This window comes from Enhydra lutris, unplaced genomic scaffold, assembly GCF_002288905.1.
Source record: "Enhydra lutris kenyoni isolate GAN:26980312 unplaced genomic scaffold, ASM228890v2 scaffoldscaffold12, whole genome shotgun sequence".
Lineage (NCBI taxonomy): Eukaryota > Metazoa > Chordata > Mammalia > Carnivora > Mustelidae > Enhydra > Enhydra lutris.
In genome coordinates, this window is record NW_019154096.1 from 1,932,007 (window position 1) to 1,950,774 (window position 18,768).

The following is an 18,768-nucleotide window of genomic DNA, read 5'->3' on the forward strand; positions in this document are numbered from 1 at the left end:
AAAAAAAAAGTCCCAAGCATCACTGTTTTATGGATATAGTTAGCATAACATTTTTAGACTTTGGCATGTTTTGTCCAGTTTACTTGAGTTAGGTTTGTGCTCTGTTTCGGACTGAGTGCGGAAACTTTGCTCCTAAGCTGATGGTGTTTAGAGGTTGGGGTCTCTGGGAGGTGATTAGGTCATGAGGGTGGGGCCTTCCTGAATAGGATTCATGCCCTTACGGATGAGCTCCTGGATTGCTCCCTGTTCTCCCTGTCGCTGTGCAAGGACAGTGAGGTCAGCGGTCTGCAGCCTGGAAGAGGGCTTTCACCAGACCCCGACTATGCGGTCCCTGGCACCTCTGGCCTCTTCTAGACCTGTGAAAAGTCTGTTGTCTGCAAGCCACCCTTGTGTGGTATGTTGGTATAGCAGCCCAAACAGACTAAGCGATGCCCCCTATATCGAAAGCAGAGCTCATCATCTTTGCTCAGAACTGGGGAACCCACAGATGGCCGAATACCAGCCCCTTCACTGTGCTCTATAGGTTGGGACCCCTTGGGTTTGAGTCTCTCCCTGTCTTTGTGCTGTCGGTCTAATACCTAAGAGAAAACCTCTGAGCGCTTACTTGTTGTGTACAGCAGGGATAGGACTAAGGAGAGGACCAGTCCCTTGCTCCATAGCCTCATGGTCCATTTGGGAAGGTCAGGGAAGCACGTGGCTGGGCATGATCAGGAGAAGGGGAGTGGAGGTTCCTGGGCAGTAGTCAGGATTCGTCTCTCTGGGGCCATTAGGCTTGCGTGGTTAACACGTGACACCAAGGCCACCAAAAGTCCTGAAGTACAAACATTTGCCTCTCTTTTGGTGGCTCTGTGCACCACAGTCAGAACACGACACAGCGTCCAGACCTTCTGGTGACAATTCCCAGTGTACCTGAACTTGTACAGCTTGGAAACCATAGAGCTCGTTCCCTTAGGAGCCTAACGAAAGGGTTGTGCTGCCAGCCTCGTGCTGGCACCATCTACCTCTGGGTCGTAGGCCCTTGATTTCTTGGGTTTCAGGGGTCTGAGGGCTGTGGCTCCAGGACCTCCTGCAACCTCCCAGACCTGGAGGTCTGCAACCTGGGAGCTGCCCAACGCCTCCTTCTCCTCCCCCATGAAATCTCAAGACCTCTTTAGGTAAATGATGCATCTTGATTCATGAGAGATGAGATCTTGTGCTGTGGGGCTTTCTAGTTGTGAACTAGGAAGACACTTTTCTCTCTCCTTCTCTTTTCGGGTTTGCAATTTCCCGACAGAATTACTGCCTGTGGCAAAGTCTCCCTATTAGTAACAGATAGTACATTTGGCGCTATTTTAATGCAAGCATTCTGGCTATGTTTGCCTCTTGCGTAATACACAGTTGCATATGCAAGAACAAATGCATGGTTCTGTGAGATGCTTAGTCTAGGGAGATGCCTGGTTTCCACCACAGGCTGTTGTGGTGGCGTCTGGTTTCAGCTCAGCTGGACCAAACTGAATGTGTGAATCTGAGTACTGATGTTGCTTCAGTTTTTTTTTTTTTTTTTTTCTTTTTTTGGTTTGTTTGTTTGTTTTTCTTTTTGACTAAGGTGTCCGTGATCCTGAATTTTTGGTTCGATACTTTGATTTACGTTGGTTTTTTCTCCGCGTTGGTGACCAGGATTGGAAGGTGGATTCTGGAGGATGATTCTGGGCATTCCTTCTAATGGAACAAGACAAACAGAATAAAATCTAGTTGTGTAACAGCCCATATCCCTGTGCCTGAAAGTACAGGCTGTCCTTTCCCATATGTTCCCTGAAATCCCATTGTCTTGATTTACTGTGGAAAGTAGAGAAGGCCTTTGAAAAGGATAATTATTTGCTTTTCCCTGTGGTGGTGTCACTGAAGCCTTCAGTGTGTTTTCAGCATCTGACGGATTTATGTCAAATGGCTGCAGAGGATTCAGCCTGCATCGCGTGTCCTCCAGGGAGCCTTGGTCTGAGGGCTGTGCCTCGTTCCACTGCAGCATGTTGAGGACGAGCTCTGGGGTCTGCTCCGCTGGCGAAGGCGACCCAAGGAACAAGACCAGCTTCCTGCCATGTGCACAAGCCAGAGGCAGAGCTCACTGCAGCCTTGCTGAATGAAGCCTGACTCTTGGCTAAGTTCACAAAGTACATCCATGGGACCCTTTGCAGCCCCAACCCCTGAATTCACGTTCGCGTTGTACTAGAAATGTAGTGGTTAAGTATGGCATCTAGACTAACGGTGACATTGCTCTCCTGGCCAAGGAAAGGTGGCAGAATGGCACAGTCTTCTGGGGACCCACAGACGGGATTATTTTAAGAACTGGAGTTCAACCCCAAGCTTCCTCTGTCAGAGCAGGGATTTCTTTTCTTTGATTTTTGAGTTGCAGTTTGCATCTTGGTGGGTATGTCCGTGAAAAATCTTTAAGCCCCTTGCTGTCCATCATGTTACGCATATTGCTAAACCATCCCCTCGTTTCGTAGTTGGATTTAACTTGTTCTCTTTGCCCAGGTCACTAAAGCCGTATGTGACCCAGCCAGCAGCCCTAGCTGCATCTCTCAGTCCCCAGGCCTTGTTTGAGATGAGAAAACTGAAATCGATCTGGTCTCATGGACTCTGCTCTCCATGAAGGAACGTGGTAATCTATGCCTTGCTGTGGTTTTGCTGTGCACGGGTGGTGCATGAGCGTACTTCAGCTGTCGATATACTGGCCCTCGGAGGTTTCCTGGCATTTATTTGTAAATTTAGGTCAAAAAGAAAGGAGCAGAGTGAGGGACTCATGTGCAGTTAGCTATTGGAGGCTCTATGATAAAAAAGGGAAATTGACGTGAGTACTTCTATTACATTTTCCCAAGCCCAGAATTACTTGTTGGCTATTGATCTCTGTTTAATTAGTGAAAAGATGGCATCAGTGGTGGGTTTCATTCTCTGGCCCCATAAGTGTTTAATCGGGGAAGGTCGGATCTGGCATCCTGAATCACCACCCTCATCAGGAGGAGCTGGGAGTCCTGCAGCTCTTACCGGAGTGTGACCTCTCTAAGCCTCAATATTTGTATAAATTGGGGATGATAATTATGATCTCACTATTGGGATTGTAAATTGAGAAAAGGCACGTAAAGCTCTTAGCACTGTGTCTCGCACGTACGTTCACTACATGTTAGCATCGTTACGTGACTTAGAATGGATTCTTCGCTGTGACCGTCTAGAGTCTAATGTTGCAGTATTGTTTTGTAGTCTCAGTATTAACGTCCTTAAATTATTTTAACAGGCTTTTTGTTTTGTGTCTTTCTTTAAATTTCAGTAATAAACACAGAACATTAAAATTTCCATCTTCAGAGTGTACGGTTCATTAATATATTCCCGTCGTTGTGCAGAGAAGTCTCCAGAACATCATCTTGCAAAACTGAAACTCGATACCTATTAAGCCCTAATTGCTTTTTTCCTCCTCTTCCCCCAGCCCTTGGTAACCACATGTATACTTCCTGATGCTATGATTTTAATGGCAGTAGAGAGCACAGGAGTGGAGTAATGTAGTATTCACCCTTTTGTGACTGGCTTATTTTGCTTAGGATAATGTCCTCTAGGCTTATATATGTTGTAGAATGTGACAGGATTTTCTTTATTTAAGGCTGCATAATATTCCATTGTATGTAGAAAACACATTTTCTTTATCTGTTTCTCTGTTGATGGATATTTGGGTTGCTTCCATGCTTGTATAATGAATAATGCTGCAGTGGATATCTGTGCAAATAACTCTTCAAAATCCTGTGGAATTGCTGGGTTGTATGGTAATTCTCTTTTTACATCTTTGGAGGCCCCTCCATGCTGTTTTTCCCATAATGGCTGCACCATTTTCCCACCAGTGCTGCCCAGGGTTCCACTTACTCTGCATTCTTACCAACATTTGTTCTTTTCTCTTCTGGGAAGTGGTGTTTCTTTGTGGTTTTCATTGGTATTTCTCTTATGGCTAATGGTATTTAAGCATCTTTTCATTTGCTTGTTGACCATTTGTATATCTCTGTGGAGAACTGCCTGTTCAAGTCGTTAGCCCATTTTTAAATTGGACGATTATTTTTTTCATGTTGAAATGTGGAGGCTACTTATATATTCTAGGTATTAAAAGATAGAGGATTTCTACATTCTTTACCCCATTATATAGGTTGACTTTTCATCTGTTGAATGTTTCCTTCATGGAGTTTCAAGTTTGAAGTAGTCCCTTTTATCTATTATTTTTTTTTCTTTTGTTGCCTGTGCTTTTGATGTCCTAGCCAAGAAATCATGGCTAAATCCAATGTCCTGAAGCTTTTTTTTTTTCTTTTTTTAAGCTTTTCTCCTGTTTTCTTCTAGGAGATTTTTTAGTTTTAAGTCTTAAGTTTAGGTCTTTCATCCGTTTTCAGTTAATTCTGTATTTGGTGTAGGGTGAGGGTCCAGCCTCATTCTTCTGCATGAGGGTATCTCCAGTTTCCCCAACATCATTTGTTGTCCTTTCCCCATAATGTGGTCTTGGCACCCTTGTTGATAGTCATTCAGCTGTATGCACAAAGGTTTTCTTTTGGACTCCATTCTGTTTCGCTGAGCTACATATCCGTCTTGATACCGGTACCGCACCATCTTGATTACCGTTGCACTGTGGTATGTCTTGAAATCAGGAAGTGCGAGGCCTCCGATTTCAGTCTTCCTTTTTGCAAGCTTGTCCTGAAACAATGTCAAGTAAGTCCTGTGAGATTCTGTGTGAATTTTAGGATTTTTTTTTCTACTTTTGCAAAGAATATTATTGGAATATTGATAGAGATTGTGCTGAATCTTGACCCCCTTAGATTTTATCAGACAAAACTGTTCATCAGAGTTGCAAGAAAAGGGAGCTGTCAGCTGCAGAACATTTCTGTCGCTCTAAGGTGGTCTGTGTATGTGTGTCTGAGGCCACATGAAAGAAAAGAACAGCATCCCCAAAGCATGCAGGCCAATCTGTAGACAAATATTCTCTCCTTCTAAATGGTGAAGAGATGGTTTTAGTAATTTTTTGAATTAATGGTAAGAGCAGTGAGCATCTATTATTCTTTTTTTTTAATTTTTTTTATTTTTTTAAATTTTATTTTTCATAAACATATAATATCTTTTTATCCCCAGGGGTACAGGTCTGTGAATCACCAGGTTTACACACTTCACAGCACTCACCATAGCACATACCCTCCCCAATGTCCATAATCCCACCCCCCCAACCCCCCTTCCCCCATTAACCCTCAGTTTGTTTTGTGAGATTAAGAGTCACTTATGGTTTGTCTCCCTCCCAATCCCATCTTGTTTCATTTACTCTTCTCCTACCCCGTTAACCCCCCATGTTGCATCTCCTCTCCCTCATATCAGGGAGATCATATGATGGTTGTCTTTCTCCGATTGACTTATTTCGCTAAGCATGATACCCTCTAGTTCCATCCACGTCGTCGCAAATGGCAAGATTTCATTTCTTTTGATGGCTGCATAGTATTCCATTGTGTATATATACCACATCTTCTTTATCCATTCGTCCGTTGATGGACATCTAGGTTCTTTCCATAGTTTGGCTATTGTAGACATTGCTGCTATAAACATTCGGGTGCACGTGCCCCTTCGGATCACTATGTTTGTATCTTTAGGGTAAATACCCAGCAGTGCAATTGCTGGGTCATAGGGTAGTTCTATTTTCAACATTTTGAGGAATCTCCATGCTGTTTTCCAGAGTGGTTGCACCAGCTTGCATTCCCACCAACAGTGTAGGAGGGTTCCCCTTTCTCCGCATCCTCGCCAGCATCTGTCATTTCCTGACTTGTTAATTTTAGCCATTCTGACTGGTGTGAGGTGGTATCTCATTGTGGTTTTGATTTGTATTTCCCTGATGCCGAGTGATGTGGAGCACTTTTTCATGTGTCTGTTGGCCATCTGGATGTCTTCTTTGCAGAAATGTCTGTTCATGTCCTCTGCCCATTTCTTGATTGGATTATTTGTTCTTTGGGTGTTGAGTTTGCTAAGTTCTTTATAGATTTTGGACACTAGCCCTTTATCCGATATGTCATTTGCAAATATCTTCTCCCATTCCGTCAGTTGTCTTTTGGTTTTGTTAACTGTTTCCTTTGCTGTGCAAAAGCTTTTGATCTTGATGAAATCCCAATAGTTCATTTTTGCCCTTGCTTCCCTTGCCTTTGGCGATGTTCCTAGGAAGATGTTGCTGCGGCTGAGGTCGAAGAGGTTGCTGCCTGTGTTCTCCTCAAGGATTTTGATGGATTCCTTTCTCACATTGAGATCCTTCATCCATTTTGAGTCTATATTCGTGTGTGGTGTAAGGAAATGATCCAATTTCATTTTTCTGCATGTGGCTGTCCAATTTTCCCAACACCATTTGTTGAAGAGGCTGTCTTTTTTCCATTGGATATTCTTTCCTGCTTTGTCGAAGATTCGTTGACCATAGAGTTGAGGGTCTATTTCTGGGCTCTCTATTCTGTTCCATTGATATATGTGTCTGTTTTTGTGCCAGTACCATGCTGTCTTGATGATGACAGCTTTGTAATAGAGCTTGAAGTCCGGAATTGTGATGCCACCAACTTTGGCTTTCTTTTTCAATATTGCTTTGGCTATTCCAGGTCTTTTCTGGTTCCATATAAATTTTAGGATTATTTGTTCCATTTCTTTGAAAAAAATGGATGGTACTTTGATAGGAATTGCATTAAATGTGTAGATTGCTTTAGGTAGCATAGACATTTTCACAATATTTATTCTTACAATCCATGAGCATGGAACATTTTTCCATTTCTTTGTGTCTTCCTCAATTTCTTTCATGAGTACTTTATAGTTTTCTGTGTATAGATTCTTAGTCTCTTTGGTTAGATTTATTCCTAGGTATCTTATAGTTTTGGGTGCAATTGTAAATGGGATGGACTCCTTAATTTCTCTTTCTTCTGTCTTGTTGTTGGTGTAGAGAAATGCAACTGATTTCTGGGCATTGATTTTATATCCTGACACTTTACTGAATTCCTGTACAAGTTCTAGCAGTTTTGGAGTGGAGTCTTTTGGGTTTTCCACATATAGTATCATATCATCTGCGAAGAGTGATAGTTTGACTTCTTCTTTGCCAATTTGGATGCCTTTAATTTCCTTTTGTTGTCTGATTGCTGAGGCTAGGACTTCTAGTACTATGTTGAATAGCAGTGGTGATAACGGACATCCCTGCCGTGTTCCTGACCTTAGCGGAAAAGCTTTCAGTTTTTCTCCATTGAGAATGATATTTGCGGTGGGTTTTTCATAGATGGCTTTGATAATATTGAGGTATGTGCCCTCTATCCCTACACTTTGAAGAGTTTTGATCAGGAAGGGATGCTGTACTTTGTCAAATGCTTTTTCAGCATCTATGGAGAGTATCATATGGTTCTTGTTCTTTCTTTTATTAATGTGTTGTATCACATTGATTGATTTGCGGATGTTGAACCAACCTTGCAGCCCTGGAATAAATCCCACTTGGTCGTGGTGAATAATCCTTTTAATGTACTGTTGAATCCTATTGGCTAGTATTTTGGCGAGAATTTTTGCATCTGTGTTCATCAAGGATATTGGTCTGTAGTTCTCTTTTTTGATGGGATCCTTGTCTGGTTTTGGGATCAAGGTGATGCTGGCCTCATAAAATGAGTTTGGAAGTTTTCCTTCCATTTCTATTTTTTGGAACAGTTTCAGGAGAATAGGAATTAGTTCTTCTTTAAATGTTTGGTAGAATTCCCCCGGAAAGCCATCTGGCCCTGGGCTTTTGTTTGTTTGGAGATTTTTGATGACTGTTTCAATCTCCTTACTGGTTATGGGTCTGTTCAGGCTTTCTATTTCTTCCTGGTTCAGTTGTGGTAGTTTATATGTCTCTAGGAATGCATCCATTTCTTCCAGATTGTCAAATTTGTTGGCATAGAGTTGCTCATAGTATGTTCTTATAATTGTCTGTATTTCTTTGGTGTTCGTTGTGATCTCTCCTCTTTCATTCATGATTTTATTTATTTGGGTCCTTTCTCTTTTCTTTTTGATAAGTCTGGCCAGGGGTTTATCGATCTTATTAATTCTTTCAAAGAACCAGCTCCTAGTTTCGTTGATTTGTTCTATTGTTTTTTTGGTTTCTATTTCATTGATTTCTGCTCTGATCTTTATGATTTCTCTTCTCCTGCTGGGTTTAGGGTTTCTTTCTTGTTCTTTCTCTAGCTCTTTTAGGTGTAGGGTTAGGTTGTGTACCTGAGACCTTTCTTGTTTCTTGAGAAAGGCTTGTACCGCTATATATTTTCCTCTCAGGACTGCCTTTGTTGTGTCCCACAGATTTTGAACCGTTGTGTTTTCATTATCATTTGTTTCCATGAATTTTTTCAACTCTTCTTTAATTTCCTGGTTGACCCATTCATTCTTTAGAAGGATGCTGTTTAGTCTCCATGTAATTGGGTTCTTTCCAAATTTCCTCTTGTGATTGAGTTCTAGCTTCAGAGCATTGTGGTCTGAAAATATGCAGGGAATGATTCCAATCTTTTGATAACGGTTGAGACCTGATTTAGGACCGAGAATGTGATCTATTCTGGAGAATGTTCCATGTGCACTAGAGAAGAATGTGTATTCTGTTGCTTTGGGATGAAATGTTCTGAATATATCTGTGATGTCCATCTGGTCCAGTGTGTCATTTAAGGCCTTGATTTCCTTGTTGATCTTTTGCTTGGATGATCTGTCCATTTCAGTGAGGGGAGTGTTAAAGTCCCCTACGATTATTGTATTATTGTCGATGTGTTTCTTTGATTTTGTTATTAATTGGTTTATATAGTTGGCTGCTCCCATGTTAGGGGCATAGATATTTAAAATTGTTAGATCTTCTTGTTGGACAGTTCCTTTGAGTATGATATAGTGTCCTTCCTCATCTCTTATTATAGTCTTTGGCTTAAAATCTAATTGATCTGATATAAGGATTGCCACTCCTGCTTTTTTCTGATGTCCATTAGCATGGTAAATTCTTTTCCACCCCCTCACTTTAAATCTGGAGGTGTCTTCAGGTTTAAGATGAGTTTCTTGTAGGCAACATATAGATGGGTTTTGTTTTTTTAATACATTCTGATACCCTGTGTCTTTTGATTGGGGCATTTAGCCCATTCACATTCAGGGTAAGTATTGAGAGATATGAATTTAGTGCCATTGTATTGCCTGTAAGGTGACTGTTATTGTATATTGTCTCTGTTCCTTTCTGATCTACTACTTTTAGTGTCTCTCTTTGCTTAGAGGACCCCTTTCAATATTTCCTGTAGAGCCGGTTTGGTATTTGCAAATTCTTTCAGTTTTTGTTTGTCCTGGAAGCTTTTAATCTCTCCTTCTATTTTCAATGATAGCCTAGCTGGATATAGTATTCTTGGCTGCATGTTTTTCTCATTTAGTACTCTGAGTATATCATGCCAGCTCTTTCTGGCCTGCCAGGTCTCTGTGGATAAGTCTGCTGCCAATCTAATATTTTTACCATTGTATGGTACAGACTTCTTTTCCCGGGCTGCTTTCAGGATCTTCTCTTTTTCACTAAGACTTGTAAATTTTACTATTAGGTGACGGGGTGTGGACCTATTCTTATTGATTTTTGAGGGGGATTCTCTGAATCTCCTGGATTTTGATGCTTGTTCCCTTTGCCGTATTGGGGAAATTCTCTCCAATAATTCTCTCCAATATACCTTCTGCTCCCCTCTCTGTTTCCTCTTCTTCTGGAATCCCAATTATTCTAATGTTGTTTCGTCTTATGGTGTCACTTATCTCTCGAATTCTCCCCTCATGGTCCAGTAGCTGTTTGTCCCTCTTTTGCTCAGCTTCCTTATTCTCTGTCATTTGGTCTTCTATATCACTAATTCTTTCTTCTGCCTCATTTATCCTAGCAGTGAGAGCCTCCATTTTTGATTGCACCTCATTAATAGCTTTTTTGATTTCAACTTGGTTAGATTTTAGTTCTTTTATTTCTCCAGAAAGGGCTTTTATATCTCCCAAGAGGGTTTCTCTAATATCTTCCATGCCTTTTTCGAGCCCGGCTAGAACCTTGAGAATCGTCATTCTGAATTCTAGATCTGACATATTACCAATGTCTGTATTGATTAGGTCCCTAGCCTTTGATACTGGCTCTTGTTCTTTTTTTTGTGGTGAATTTTTCCGCCTTGTCATTTTGTCCAGATAAGAGTATATGAAGGAGCAAGTAAAATACTAAAAGGGTGGCAACAACCCCAGGAAAATATGCTTTAGCCAAATCAGAAGAGATCCCAAATCATGAGGGGGGAGAAAGGGGATAAAAAGAGGTTCAGAAAGAAGAAAAAAAAAAAAGAAAAAAAAAAGAAAGAAAGAAACAATTAAAAAAAGAAAACCAATAAAGAAAAAAATATAAAAAGGAAAAATATATATATATATTAAAAAAGAAAAGGGTAAAAGTTAAAAAAATTTAGCAGAAGAAGAAAAATAAATTGAAAAAGAAAAAAAATTAAATTAACTGCAAGGCTAAAGAATCATGGGGAGAAAGCCATGAGTTCCGTGCTTTGCTTTCTCCTCCTTTGGAATTACGCTGCTCTCCTTGGTATTGAAACTGCACTCTTCGGTAGGTGAACTTGGTCCTGGCTGGGCTTCTTGTTGATCTTCTGGGGGAGGGGCCTGTTGTAGTGATTCTCAAGTGTCTTTGCCCCGGGCGGAGTTGCACCGCCCTTACCAGGGGCCGGGCTGAGTAATCGGCTCGGGTTTGCTTTCGGGAGCTTTTGTTCCCTGAGCGCTTTCCGTAGAGTTCCGGAGGGCGGGAATGAAGATGGCGGCCTCCCGGTCTCCGGCCCGGAGGAGCCGAGAGCCCGGGGCCCCACTCCTCAGTGCGCCCTCAGAGAACAGCGCCGATTTACTCCCGTCACCCTGCCTCCGGCCGCGCTCTGAGCTGACCGAGCCTGCGACCGGTTCAAGGTAACCCCGAGCTTAGAGCTCACTCCTCGGCTCTGTCTCTGTAGCCGGCTTCCCCGTTCTAATACCTGTAAGCTCTGCGGCACTCAGACACCCCTGATCCTTCTGTGACCCTGCGGGACCTGAGGCCACGCTGACCCCGCGTGGGCTTCACCCCGGTTAAGCCTCTGGAGCGATGTCCCTCAGCGGAACAGACTTTTAAAAGTCCCGATTTTGTGCTCCGTTGCTCCGCCGCTTGCCGGGAGCCGGCCCCTCCCCCCGCGGTCTATCTTCCCGTCGCTTTGGGGATTCACTTCTCCGCCCGTCCTACCTTTCAGAAAGTGGTTGATTTTCTGTTTCTAGAGTTACTGTTCTTGTTCTCTTCCATCTCCCGTTGGATATGTAGGTGTTTGCAATCTTTAGATAAGCTAGCTAGCTGATTTACCGCTACTTGAAGTAGTCTCAGCCTGCTACTTCTCCGCCATCTTGACTCCTCCTCCAGCATCTATTATTCTTGCTGACAAATATGTTTTATGTTGAAAGGCTGAATTGTTTTTATATTTTTAAAGATTTATTTTAGAGCATGCACAGATATGAGCATGTGTGTGCATATGGGGAGGGGCAGAAGGAGAGGGAGAGAGAATATTTTTTTTTAAGATTTTATTTACTTGTCAGGGGAGAGAGAGAGGGAGAGAGGGAGCACGGGCAGGGGAAGCAGGAGGCAGAGGGAGAAGCTGAGCAAGGAGCCCAACAGGGACTCAGTCCTGAGACCCTGGGATCATGACCTGAGCTGAAGGCCGGTAGTTAACTGACTGAGCCACGTAGGTGTCCCGAGAGAGAGAATTTGAGCATACTCCGTGTGAGCTCAGAGCTGGACACTGGACTCGATCTCATTTGATGAAATCAAAAGTTGATGCTTAACCCACTGAGCCACCCAGGTGCCTGTCAATTAAGTATTGAAAATAACGAATGACTCATGGAAGTGCTTTACAGAGGAAGATGTAGGTAATAGTTTTCTTTTGTTGCTGTCACTGTCACTTCCTGGGTAATATTTTGCACATGTTTGGGTCATATCCTTTAAGGGAGTAGAGGTGGCTTTTAAGTATTTGAGTCCTGCCTCTTTGAACATGTTGTTTATTCCTTCCACAGCCCCATCCCAACACCTATGGAGCGATGGACAAAGCAGGAGTTTCTAGAAAATACTCAGTGTGAGGAGGGAGATAATGCTCAGAGGCATCAGGTCACATGTCCAAGACCTGATGGCCCCTAGGGGTAGAGGGAGACTTGACTCCATGCTCTGTGACACCAAGGCTGTTCTGCTCCTAACAAAATCATTCCAGATGGCATTTGGCCAATTTAGTAGTAGTCTGAAATTTGGTGATATCGATTACCTAACAGAGACCCTGCATTCAGCTGCTAGGCCAGTTAATTAGCCTTTGGACAGTGCCTTTACATGGCGGTCAAAAGATCATGGGTGATATTATTCATTTTAAAATTTAAGGAAGGGAAGGAGCCATGAATGTTCAGCTTACAACTTTGTAACCAGCGACATGTGACTGTTAAATATCACTTTCTAAAAGCCAATTTTCTTGATTTTTATTTTACTCCTCTTAAATGTGCTTCTTCAGGTTGAGAATAACTGAGTAGTCATCGGTCATGGGTTATCCATGATAGTGCTCTAGATATTATATGTCGTTAGCTTAGTCGATACTACGTAGAAGCCAAACACGATGACACAGATAAAGCAGGCATATCGTTGAGTGCCCTCTCCAATTCAAACACTGTGGGTCCCATGACACCTGTTTGGAGTTTCTCTGAAAATTACTTTTTTCTGCCTTTGAAAGATAGCTTGAATTGTTTTTAGAGGCTTCTAACTGGTTACCATCGTCACTGTGACAAAGTAAAATGATTAATCCAGGGGGCATTCATTGCCCTCCACAGATAGGTATCCTTACTACCCCCTCCCTCCTTCCCCCTGCTGTGCGCCGCCCCCCCACCCCAAGCCAACACTAGATGCTCCATATTGCTTTTTAGGGAAGGTGCTATTGTCAATTACAGATTAATTTGGATCTCATTTTCATGTAATTCACATTTCTTATATTTTATAAACTCTGAGGACTTTGTGGGAATAAGATGCACATTTTCTACTAATGTCAAAACTTAGAAGTCCTTACAAAGAGACTTATGATAAAATGCTCTACAACAAAATTGTAGGCATCAGGACTTTGACCAAATTCAAGAATATATTTGTTGTTTTTCCTCACTGCATTTCTAGTCGTTTAATAAATAAACTCAAAGGAAGGGGAGATTGTCTTTCTCTTGAGTCAAATATCGCCTCCTCACTGCCATGCCATCTCTACCTTCTCTTTTTTCCCCTCCAGACTTTGAGGAAGCAGGATCCTTTTGATGCCTTTGAGCACTTGCTGTTGATAGCAGGGAGTACTTGAAAAGAAATTCTGCTTGGAAATGTCTTTCTTCTGCATTCTCAAGCATTTCCTTTGCATAAATGCATTTAATTTCTTCTTCTCTTGACCTTTATGTGGTTTGCTGGCAGCATACAGATCTGATTTTCTAGTTCCTTGGCATTCACTGATTTTCTTTTCTTCTCCTAGACACACTGGCAGGGCGGAGGGACCTGCAATGGAGATCCAGAGAAGAACAGAGGTCTTAGGGCTATCATCACAGTTGTGTCCGGGCCAAAGTTAAGATCATTAATGAATTATTCTGAAGCCCTTTGTTGAACTCAGTGTGTCTGTACCTGAATGAGACACACCTTCAAGTGCTAATTGCCCAGTCCCTGAGATTGTTATGCAAGAGAGGTACCTCTGGAAGCGTTGGGTGCTGATGGCAAGTCTGGGGGAAGAAGGGGTCCCTCTAGGGCCCATGGCATTAGGTGCGTAGGTCAGAGAGTTAAGGAAATCCATAGTGATCACTGATACAGATCCTCTCACCCCCACTTTGCACTCATCTTCTGGATTGATTTAGGGAGCGAGCAGGGCCCACAGAAACGAGCTGTTGCTGGAGAGGAGGATGACAAAGCATCTTTGCTCCTTGATTCTGAAAGCCAGGTGTTGGGAGCTGTTTCAGTTGCTAGTTGGCAAACATCGTGGTTGTTCCCAGGGGAAACTTTCCTTGATGAAAGGCAGCGGACGACCAGTGGGAGGGGCACTGGGCCGGAATCCTGCTCTCTCTGAGAATCCCCTGAACACCAATTTCTTCATGGGGGAAAAAGGGATTCTTCTCTGCAAGCAAATGGAATGAGATGACGTTTGCACAAGGGCCTTGCATGTGCCTGGCCCCGTGCCTGGCCCCTTTCAGGTGATCGGGAAACGTTCACTGACTCTGATCTGTGAATAGATATTGCAATATTTACCCAAACTCTTGGAACTCTTAAGCTGTTATTCAGGCTGTTAGCTTCATGCATGTAGGTATGTTTTCTGGTTATTTTTCCAATATGTTTGCTCTAACTGTAAAATTTGAATACGCTCACTGTATAGATTTTGGAAACCACAGAAAAAATCCATTAAAATCTCCAATTATTAAAGTTAATTTGAAATGAAAATGAAATCACCCATCATTCTGGCACTTAGAAGAACCAGGACTAGAATTTCAACCTCCTTTATTGTTTCTCTTCCATGTTTTCCGTTTTGTAATTGGGGTGTGCTCTGTTCCGTCTTTCATGCACACGTATCCATGTAACGAGGCGGTGCTGAATAGTGACTAAAAATACCAGACTTGGCACCAAACAGGACCCACATTCTGGTCCATGTCTGCTATGAGTGATTGCATAATCTCGGGTTAGCTGTTTGTCCTCACCTGTTGAGAGACCCAATATTCGTCGTGTAGATAGGAGGAATAAATGAGCTCAGGTATGTGAAGGGCGTAGCATGATACCCAGGAAATAGTAAGCCATCAGTTAATATTAACTGTGCTGCTTTTTACTGAATGGTGAATATTGACGAGGAAATAGGGCAATTCTTTGGGAGAAGTCCTTTATAATTTTATTCTTCCAGTACCTCACCATCAAATAATACACTTTGTCTTTCAGGTTGTTGAAATCCTTGGGTACTGAAAGTAATCTTTTTTTTTTTTTTTTTCCAGTTTCAAGACTCACCTTTCAAGGGCATCCTAGAAGTGCTTTCTTTTTTCATAGTGCAAAGGACAAGCTAAGAAATCATTAATTACAAGTGTCAAATAAATGGCAGCTTAAGGAACAACTGAATATACTATGTTTTAAGGATACTTATGGAAATGGACTTTTGGTAGGCTTTTAATGTTCTAAAAGTGAATTATTTTTAGTGGCATTTTAACCATATTAAATATATTGAAATAAGGAAAATTTAAAAATGTTACTTGAGTTGGGTAACTTGGATAGAATAATTGCACATGGAAACATACTTGCCTGGCTTTATAATACTTATAATATTGCCTCATGTATTTGTGATATACTTTGTGAAGACTTTCAAAATGTTTTCTTACGTATCATTGTGTTAGATTTTCTGCAAAGTTCTAATAGCTAGGTAGATTGGAACTAAAGCCTTCTCTCTAATTCAGTCATCCTTTGATGAAACCATTATATATTGGTTATGGAGGGTAGGATGTTTGTGAATGCCTTCTAGGACTTTTCTACATGGAGAAAAATCTTTCGGCTTTAAAAACAAATGAATATTTTTGATACTGTATTAATGAGTTAATAAAAATAAACTTTCTAAGTTAAATTTATAAAAATTTGAAATGCAGTTAAGATTAATTCTAGACTTTGAAATGAACTCATGCATTCTGTTTTACAAATTATTCATTGTTTATTATTAGTATTTTAAAAGATTTTACCCATAGCTGGCTTAGGCTCTATCTTTAGAAACACAGACTAGAACTGGATCGATAATATAAAACACTTCCTTAAATACAGGTTGTAATTTGTTTAAAAAAAAAAAACAAACCAAAAACGTCTACTGTGGTATAATTTATGTACAATTAAATGCATCCGTTTTTAGGTGTTCATTTCCGTAAGTTTTGGGAAACGTACACCAGGGTAACTGCCTCCACGGTCAGTTAATAGAACATTGACAGTCCTTTCAGGGAGTTTTCTTGTGTCTCTTTAAAACTTGTAAAATCTTTTGAGTAATATTTTTGCAAATAGTAGGGAGGGAAAATCCTAATTGTTTATATCAAAGTTTCTCAGGTTTGGTGCTTTTGATATTTTGGACCAGATAATTCCTTCCCGTGGAGGGTCTGTCCTGTGCCTTGTAGGATTCTTGGCCAAGTCCCTGACCTCTACGTACTAGATGTCACTGACCCCCTCCATCTCCACAGTGGTCGCCACATCTCAGACTGCCATATAGCCCCAAAGGATGGGGATGGGGCAAAACCACCCTGGTTGAGGGCCAAAGGGGTAGAAAAACAAGGAATATAGAGTGAGCATACTGCGGAAATTAAAAAGTTTATACGGCTGACCCATCTTTGTATGTAGTATTAAATAAGTTAAAGATATTAGTAATTTTTAAAACCTTTTCCATGTGGAGGGTACTAAAATGGTACTTTAAGGAAAAGATTTCTGGTGGTAGCCAAGATTTTAATGAGAGTATGTGCCATCTCTGTTTATTGTGTGATAGTTTACAAAAACTATATAGGTCCATTAACTAGAATAGCAACAATAACAACACCCCATGTACTGTTATTATCCTGGGTTAACAGATGAGAAAACTGAGCCATGGGGAGTTCAAGAGACATGACCAAGGACACCACCTCGCTGGTAGGTGGTAGAGCTTCAGAGTTTGTGTTCTTAACTATTCTTCTATACTATCTTTCTAGTGGAAAGGGGATAGTGATATTTTACAGAATCATAGTTTTAGGATGATGAGAGATAATTTAATAGATATTTTAGTCCATATTCCCATAGTTTGAAACTGTGGTTCAAACATCTGAACTTGAATGGTGTCCCTATAATTTCATTCTACCTCTTCCTGGGAGAAGATCCTTTAGCAATGAGTGAAAGGAGGAAATATTTTTTTTTTTCTAATTAGATTTTTACTAAATAGTTTTCTTTTAACTAATATACTATTTAAAAAAATTTATAGAAATGAATAGGGGTTCTTAATATATATCACGTATTTCTTAAAAATGTTGCTTGTGGGGGCGCCTGGGTGGCTCAGTGGGTTGAGCCTCTGCCTTTGGCTCAGGTCGTGATCTCAGGGTCCTGGGATCTAGCCCCGCATCGGGCTTTCAGCTCAGCGGGGAGCCTGCCTCCCCCTCCCTCTCTCTGCCTGCCTCTCTGCCTACTTGTGATCTCTGTCAAATAAATAAATAAAATCTTAAAAAAAAATGTTGCTTGTGGTCCCTAAGACTGAATTTATTCAATAAAGTTCATTCATGCAAAAAGTATTTGAATTGTCACAATCTCTGCAAAAAAGTTAGAGAGTGTTCTAGATTAGACTACATATGATGTGACAAAGCTTAAACTATGGCAGTGACAAATACTGTGAGTTGGAAGACAAATCTCAGAGTAGGGTGGAGGGAAGGGAAAAGGAAACTCATGAACCACTCTGATTAAACTTCAGTGAGGGATAATTAAACATCCTTTCCACCTGATTCTGCTTTCATGGAGATGTTTACATCTGCTCTCATGGAGATGTTTACACAAGTTGGAATCTGATTCCAATTTGGAGGGTGAAAGGTAGATTGCTGGCCTTTGGTCTAATCTGGATTTTCTTGGTGAAGTCTTTCCTGGTTACTATAGTCCTCACTTAATGTCTTCTACCTTCAGATTTCCCCCCCTTTTTTTTTTTTTTTAAAAAAGCTCTTAAAAAGTAATGAAGTATTTTAGTCCTACAAAGAAGTATGAAGACTATTTTAACAAACACCCATGTACCCACTACTCAGATGAAGGAAAAGATACTAGTGAAACTTCCCATGTCCTCCACCCAGCTCCCATTCCCTCCCAGACTTCCCAGAGGAACGGATTCTCCTAAATTTGATGTTTATCACTGATGTGCATGTTTTCCTTATGCATCCATGCATAAGCAATAGATAGTGTGTTTTAAAACATAATAAAATATTTTTTGTATTCTTTTGTAACTTGCTTTATTTCTTCAATGTTTTGAGATTTTTTTTTTTTTCCAGATTGATCTAGGTCCTCCAGGTCACTGATTTGCCATTATAAACTGCTGCTGCATTAACATACTGCATATACCATAATTTATTCATCTCTTCTCATGTCTTTGGGTATTTAAATTGTTTTCACGTGTCTTTGTGGTTTTTTTTTCTTTTTTTTTTTCTTCTTTGAGACACTGCTCCAGTGAACATTCTTTACTTGAACATTGTGTCTTTGAGACACTGCTCCAGTGAACATTGTTTACTTGGACAGACGTACAGAGATTCTCTCGGGCATAAGCCCAGGGCCAGAATTGCCAAATCTGAGGGCCTTGGGCATTTTTGGCTTTTCTAGCTATTGACAAATTGTTATCCTGAAAGGTTGTGCCAATTACTCTTCCATCTATGGTGAAGAAGAAAGAGTTCCGGACTCTTCCTATCTTTGCCCAAAATTGGTATTATCAGACTTTTAATTATTTTGCCAATCTGAGGGATTATGACGGTTATCTTGAAGTTGTAAATTTACATTTTCCTCCCTCTTAGTGAGTTTGAAACATCTTTCTGTGTAGTTATTCGACATTTGGGTTCCTTCTGTGAGTTTCCTATTTCTAGTCTTTGTCCACTTACCATTGGGTTGTTTTCCTTGGTTTATTTTATGCTGTGGATATAAATATTTTTTCTTCCATATTGTGATTTTTTTCTCAGTTGTTGGTTTATCTTTTTAACATGATATCTTTTGATACACAGAATTTTACAGTTTTA